Here is a 7,685-nt window from a genome sequence, read left to right on the forward strand (position 1 = left end):
GGATGCAGGTTTTACCAAACTTGAGAGGCAGAAAGGTGTAAAAAAAAAAAATACGTGGGAGCACAGTTGGTACCTAGGTACCTAATGGTCCCATTAAATCCTTAAAACCTACAACCTCTCAAACAGTAGTGTGCAGCTAGTCCTCTGTCATTATTTCTCCTTGGCAATAGGGATCTTAACAGACCTTTAGAGAATTCACCTCTTAGCTCTTCTGTGTTGTACACTCCACCATTGTTCTCTCTTGGTATTTGTGGCTGGATTGATATTCTGTAATATGAAGTCTTCCAGTTAACACTCTCTGTGGTTCTTTGATAAGTTTCTGGAAGCTTGGTTTCACTTTCATCATGATTTTCCAAGCTGTTACTTCAACTCACTGAAAAACTCCTATTCAATGTTTCATTTTTATTTGCTCATTTTCCCCTCAGAGACTAAAAATGAAGATATTTTGACAAACTGGGTGAGGCCAGCTGGTTTAAACATTGACTGATGTATCAAAGCTAACAGGTCAAATGTGTAGGAATAGCAACAGGTGATAATAAGGGCTCCATGGCCCTTATTCTGAAAAGAACTTATACACATGAAGAAGAAAGTAAATAGCTCCATTGACTTCAGTAGGAGTGGTCACATAAAGTTATACATGTGCTTAAGTACTTTATAGAATTGGGGGTCTATCTGAGCTGCATCTGTTTTCATTGGTCACTGTCCAAGCAAATCTAGATAGGCTCACTCAGGCTCAATTGTTAGAAATACCAAGACTGTATTTGATTTATGCAACACCTCTATTAAACAGTGTATACTTTCTTTTAACTGAAAATGGGGATGCTAATCCAGTGTGATAAAACACTCTGGATGTTGATACAAAGGGAGAATTTAGGCTTATTCCATACCTTTAAAAATGAGCCAACTTATTTAAATTAAGCAGTATTTCTTCAGAATTTTTAATTAATATATTGAGCAATATTTTTATTTTAGAAAACCTGATTTAATTATTTGATGCAAAATTCACGTTATCTGCAGATTTCTTTGCTTCCCCACAGAAAAATGACTTCTCAGGGGAAGCAAAGAGAAGCTGCAAGAGTGGTCACTCGCTCCTCCCCAGCAGCCTGGAGCAGCTGGTGGAGATGTAAATCAGCACGGGGAGGGGGATGTGAGCAAGTGAAGGAGAGAGACTCTGTCCCTCTGATTCACTATTCAATGCACCTGGGGTGGAGGGGCAGGACTTCAGGGTGTTTGGGGGTAAGGGTGTGAAAGGCTCTGTCCCTTCAGGCAGAGAATAATGTAGCAGCCTGCTTGCTTAATTGTTCCCATTGTTGTTGCTGAATGGTTCCCATTCTTAGTGATCATAAAACAGATATAAAAGTTTTAAGGCTCCTTTATATTGCCAGAGTGTTGTAAAGGAGACTTATTCTAAACAACAGTATGGACTTACAAATGCTTATGGTGCTTTAGTGATTAGAACTGGTTTACATTTTTTTACTGAAAAATTTCCCTATTGAAATATGCTCCACGAACTGTTTACTACTGACCTTTCTGAGACGGTCAGTAGCCAATAAAAATTGTGAGTTTGATTCCCCAGCCCTCACTTGCTTTTCCATTGCCTATGATGTAAAACTGAACATATGGCTGCATATATTTAGTGACCAATTTCTTGAAACAAAGAGTCAAACCTAGCTACATTATTATTAGACAAAAAGAGAGTGTAGGCATTTCCTTCAATGCTCCCCACTCCCATTCTCCATCCATTGTATTGTAGTTTCAATAAATTACCAAATTAATTGAAACTAGTGTGATTATATTACATTATTTTCACAAATAAAATATGCATAAATTGAAAATACTGTGCACAGAATTTTTAATTTTTTTTTTAGTTCAGAATTCAAGTTTTTGGCACAGAATTCCCCCCAGGAGTACTACATCGCAAGAGAACTGGCAAATGGAGAGATGTGGCAGAACAGTTTTTAAATGACAGCTGTGACACTATTGTTTTGAGCTGAAAAGATCAGAGGAGAAAAACACTCCTGTTATAGCTGTGGTACATTTGAAATTATGGAATAAATTAGATTAGCAAATCTGAAATGGAGACTGTGCCAGCCTGTTATGGGACCCCCAAAATTCACTTCATCCATGAAGCCCTATCCCCCTCTCAGTTTAAAACTACCACCAAAAATAAAAGGAGTACTTGTGGCACCTTAGAGACTAACCAATTTATTTGAGCATGAGCTTTCGTGAGCTACAGCTCACTTAGCTCATGCTCAAATAAATTGGTTAGTCTCTAAGGTGCCACAAGTACTCCTTTTCTTTTTGCGAATACAGACTAACACGGCTGTTACTCTGAAACCTACCACCAAAAATGTAGTCTCAGACCTCTAGACTTCACACAGTATTTTTATCCAATTGTTGTCTTACTGTTTGATCATTAGCTAATCAGTGCAAAAAGACTGTGCCTATTTATGTGTCTTGTATAGCACCAAATTGGGACCTATCAGATAATAAATAATGATGTAATTAAGATGTAAAATTTCTGTGGTGAGTGGTTAGCATCTACTATGGAATATGAAAAACAGAAAAGTTCAATAGTAGCTTATTGAGCCAAATTCTGTGCTGGTGTAGCTCCAGTTAAGTTAATGAAATTACATTAGCAGGGAATTTGCTTGTAAGCTCTTTGGGTCAGAGATTTTTTTTTTTTGTTCTGTGTTTGTATAGTGGGTAGCACAACGAGCTACTGGTCTAGGCAATACTGCAGTACTAATAAATAAGCAAAATTAGATTTAGTATTGCTATTTTCCTTTAAGAAAGAGAGGGAAAATGATAATATCTGTGTTCTGTGAAAACAGTTGCACTTTGTACTACTACTTTGTCAAATCTTTAATGACTTTATGCTTTTTTCAGCAGTGTTTCACTCTCTAGCTGACAAGAGTGTGTATGCTTTGGGAATGGATGTATTTTTAATACCTACCTTTTTTCTTTTCTAATGTTATCCGGTAGCGTGTCTGTGTATTTTGCACAAATATTTTCAATCTCCTCCATACCTTTATAACAGAGCTGTGTGAATAATTGATTTTTCAGTTCAGTGGCTGTACAAAGAAAAACAAACAAACAAACAAAAAAAAATACAAGTCATTTCAGGTTGACCCAAAACAATTTTATTTTGAATTTTTTGGTGAACTGAAGGGTAGAAAACATTGTTTGAAATAGAACAAAATGCTTCATTTGATCTGAAAAAAATCCATTTAATTTGAGCTTTTTTCATCTTTTATTTGTTGTTAATACAGTTGAAGTACATATCCAACTGATAAGTCATTTCATACTGAAAAATCAAAAGGTTACATTTAGAAAATGTCAGAACAAAATTTTGATTTTTTTCAGATTTTTTTTTTTAAAACCAGAACAATTCAGGGAATTCTACATGTATTTGTGAAATCTTTTAGTTGATACAAATCTACAGTTCTCGGGGCGGGGGTAGGGGAGGAGACGAGACTTTGAGATGAAACATTTCTCCCAGCTCTATTCTAGAACGTCACCACACTTTAAATTCCTTTTCTCCATAAAGCACTTAGACCTTTCTTTTGGAATGCCAATAGACATATTTCTAGATACCTTGGAAAAAGAGCAGGAAACAAAATTTTTGGAGATTTTTTCCCTTGTTTTTTGTTTTGCTTGGTTTTTATTCAAAATTTTATCCAACTTTGCAAAATTTAACAAAAAACTTGGGGGAGAGGAATCTGTCAAAGTTTTTTCTGATTTTTTCCCCAAATTTGAATCACTCAAAGAATGATTGGGATTCTGAAGTTGATGGGCAAGGATCCACTGGTATTAATAGCATTATATTGTAGGATATTTCACATATTACGGTCTAACTCAGAATGTTACTGAAGAAAAGGAATAACCAAGTGATCTTTTCAGAGAGCAAAAGATTCTGGAAGTGAGCCACTGGGTAGGTAAATAGTGTACGTGGAAGTTCTTGTTTTGTGGAACATTGGTTCACCTTCTTTGGAGAGAGGGGGCTGTACAGTGTGGATGGCCTCCATCTCAGTAGATGGAGAAACAATCTTTTCAGGGACAGCCTGGCTAGGGTAGTCAGAAAGGCATGAAATAAATATCAAAAGGGGAGGGTAAAAAGAGGGAAGCTGTGAGCACTCATTTAACACAAAATTGAGATATTGAGAACAAAGATAATCAAGAAACCAGAGGACATGACGACAATAAATTATTTAATTGCCTGTACACCAGTGCTAGGTGCCTGGGTAACAAACAAGTGGAATTGGAATTGATTAGCATAAATTCAAACTAGTTGGTATTATTGAAACCTGATGGGATGATTTGCATGACTGGAATGTTAAAATCTATGGTTTAATCTATTTAGGAAGGATTGAGTAGGCACAAGAGGAGGAGGGAGTGGAGCTCTATGTCAAAGATGGCATTACCTGCTTCCGAGTCACTGACCACTGAGAAGAAAATTATCTTGAATGTTTATGGATCAATGTCCTAACAGAGAAAGCCAAAAAGACAAAGTATTAGTTGATGCCTGCTGCAGAGCGCCAAATCACACTAGGGAGCAGGATGACTGGCTCCTTAAGCACATACCTATAATGTGTAAGAAAAAAAGCTTCATGAGCATGGGGAGTCTTCAGTCTGAGTGACATATGCCGGAGGTCTCATGCTGCCAGCACTAGAAACACCCTCTGAATTTCTAGATATTAGAGATGACAATTTCCTCATTCAAGAAGTGGGCATCCAACATTGAAAATTTTGTTTTAGACCTCATCTTGCCAGATAAGTAAAGTTTATCACAGAACTAAAACTTAATGATAGCTTAGGTGCAAGTGATCAGGACTTGATCATATTTGTTACTCGCAAACTGAAAAAAGACCAAAACCTGTAATCTATACACTAGTATTTTAAAGGGACCATATTCATTAAGTGGGAAACAATTATGAGCCAAATTAGTTGGGAGGTAGAATTTAAACAGAAAAAATATGAATAATAATTGGAAATTCTTTTGAGAAGAGGTTACTAGATGCCTAAAAAGCCACAATCAAGAAAGAAGGTTGTACTAGTTAATGCCCCCCCCCCCCGCCACACACACTGTCATTTAGAGGGGAAGTGAAGGCAACCTGATAGGGAAGCTAAAGGACACAAGGAGAAATCTATGGATAGCAGAGTTAAGGCCAATAAGAAGGGTTTTTGAAGTATATTAGAACATAAAGAAGCCTAACAATGGTATTGGTCTATAAGTAGTTGGAAATGTTAGAAATGTCAATAATAAAGCAGAAAAGATGGAAGTGTTCAAAAATATTTCAGTTCTGCATAAGGAAAAAAGAAGAGATTGTGTACTCATATCATGATGATGATGAAGAAACACTTTCCATTCCAGTAGTAACTCAGGATAATGTTAAACAGCAGTTACTAAAATTAGACATGTTTTAAATTAGCAGGTCTGGATAACTTGCACCCAAGAGTTTAGAAAACTGGCTGAGGAGCTCGCTGGAAAATTAATGTTGATAATCAATAACTCTTGGAACATCTGGGAAGTTCCAGAAGACTGGAAGAAAGCTAACATTATGTCACTATTTAAAAAGGGTAAATGGGATGACCTAGGCAATTATAGGTCTGTCAGCCTGACATTGAACCCAGACAAGATAATGGAATGGCTGATATGAGACTCAATTAATAAAGAATTAAGGGATGATAATATAATTAATGCCAATTAACATTGGTTTATGGAAAATAGATCCTGTCAAAACTATTTTTTTTTTACAAGATTACAAGTTTGGTTGATAAAGGGAACAGTGTTGATGAAATAGATTTCTGTAAGGCATTTGACTTGTTACCACAGGATATTTTGATTTAAAAACTATGAAGTGTAACATGGCAAACAATGGGTCTCAAAATATAACTTTAAATAGCGAATCCTGATTGAATGGTGATCCCTGGTTACATAAACAGGGGAATCTATAGTAGAAGTAGGGCAGTTATATTACATCTGTATTTCAAACTGGTGCTATTGCTGCTAGAATACTGTATCCAGTTCTAGTTTCCACAATTCAAGAAGGATATTGATAAACTGGAGAGGGTTTGAAGAAGAGCCACAAGAACGATTAAAGGTTTGGAACACGCCTGAGAGTGAGACTCAAAAAACTCAATCTAAATATCTTAACAAAAAGAAGGTTAAAGGGCAATTTGATCACAGTCTGTAAGTACCAACATGGGGACAAATATTTAATAATGCACTCTTCAATCTCGCAGACAAAGGTATAACAAGATCCAGTGGCTGTAAGTTGGAGCTAAACAAATTTAGACTGGAAATAAGATGTAATTTTTTTTTAACAGGGAGGGCAATTAACCATTGGAACCATTGGTTGTGAGGAATTCTCCCTCACTAGCAATTTTTAAAGCAAGATTGGATTTTTCTTCCAAAAGATCTGCTGTAGTGAAAAAAGGAATTATTTGGGGGAAGTTCTATGGCCTGTGTTATATAGGAGGTCAGACCTAGATGATCACAGTGGTGTCGCCGAGCCTTCGAAAAAAAATTACGAATATTTAACCAAGCTCTGATAGAAACCTTCAAATGTAAAGATAACAAAGGAACTGCAGTTACCTACCTTCCTCAAATGGAGGCCAGCAGAGCCTTAATTAATCAAGCAATTTAAAAAAAAACATGCTTTCAGATATTGAGATGACAAGGGCTACCAAAGTGTACAGAATTATTATTGTTATTATTATTTAACTGATTATTATTGGTCTCAGTGTTTTTTCTGCCTTTCCTACTTCTTGCCCTGGATCTCACACCATATGTTTAGCAATGATAACCCCCAATCAATAAATGGAGTTATTTCCCAAGGTATGTTGATTAGGCTGCTTGACAAGGCGAGCTTATCAACAGCTTCCAGGACTAGAGCCACAGCCCAAGGCAGGGGAGAGTCAGGCTAAATAGACAGTCCCTGCCATCCTCTCTCAAGCCAGTCATGGCTATGAGCCACCTGGGGCAATCCCTGGGGAAGCTGCCTGCTCCCCAAACCCTCCCCCTTTGGGTCCCACCAAGAACCCCATGGCGACCTCCACAGCCCAGTTTTTCTGCGTGTAATGGGTTGGTTTACTTCCTAGGCTGTGGTGGCGATGAGTCTGATTCTACCCAGAGCTACCTATGTCTGTCTGTCTAACTGTAATTTATCTGTCCACACACCTCGCCCCATGTACGCTTTTGAGGCCAGACTATACCAATAAAAGCGTGACCTGGGGCAAAAAAAGAAAAAGAAAAAAAAAGAAAGAAAGGTAAGAATTAATTTTATTACCCTTGTGCCTCTCTCTTCCAATTGATTTAGGAGGAGATTCAGCAACAGAAGGCTGAGCAACTTCCTCAAGGCTGATCATACTGCAAACTCCTTTCTCTTTCAAATGATAGTTGCTTCAGTAATCTCCACCTATTGCAGTGATTGTTCAGATTATCAGGAATTTGTTCCCGCCCCGCCACATGAAAGTTGGTCACGTCAGTCAGGCTTATTCTATTGCTTGGAAGTAAAGCAGTAGCAGGTTAAAGAGCTTAAGAGGACTAAAAATAGAAAGGACTTGGTGGCTGAAAAATGCCCCTCCTGATATGCAATTTAGGGCACAGTGGATTCGAGCAACCTCAGGCTGGGCAGTTTGGCAACTCCACAGTGAGCTAGGAGCACAGTTCTTGTGCTCTT

At 37.5% G+C, this 7,685-nt stretch overlaps 1 long non-coding RNA gene across 1 annotated transcript in view; it reads right to left on the reverse strand.

Moving 5' to 3' along the window:
• LOC142070854 (uncharacterized) overlaps window positions 1-7,443 on the reverse strand; it is a 29,933-nt gene extending 22,490 nt beyond the window's left edge. The window contains exons 1-3 of the long non-coding RNA XR_012666773.1: window positions 7,293-7,443; window positions 4,425-4,485; window positions 2,957-3,074 (exon numbers count right to left, since the gene is read on the reverse strand). This is a non-coding gene — a long non-coding RNA (uncharacterized LOC142070854). The remainder of the gene's footprint in view (window positions 1-2,956; window positions 3,075-4,424; window positions 4,486-7,292) is intronic.
• Between the last annotated feature and the right edge of the window lie 242 nt (window positions 7,444-7,685).

Source organism: Caretta caretta, chromosome 2 (genome assembly GCF_965140235.1).
Source record: "Caretta caretta isolate rCarCar2 chromosome 2, rCarCar1.hap1, whole genome shotgun sequence".
Taxonomy (NCBI): Eukaryota; Metazoa; Chordata; order Testudines; family Cheloniidae; genus Caretta; species Caretta caretta.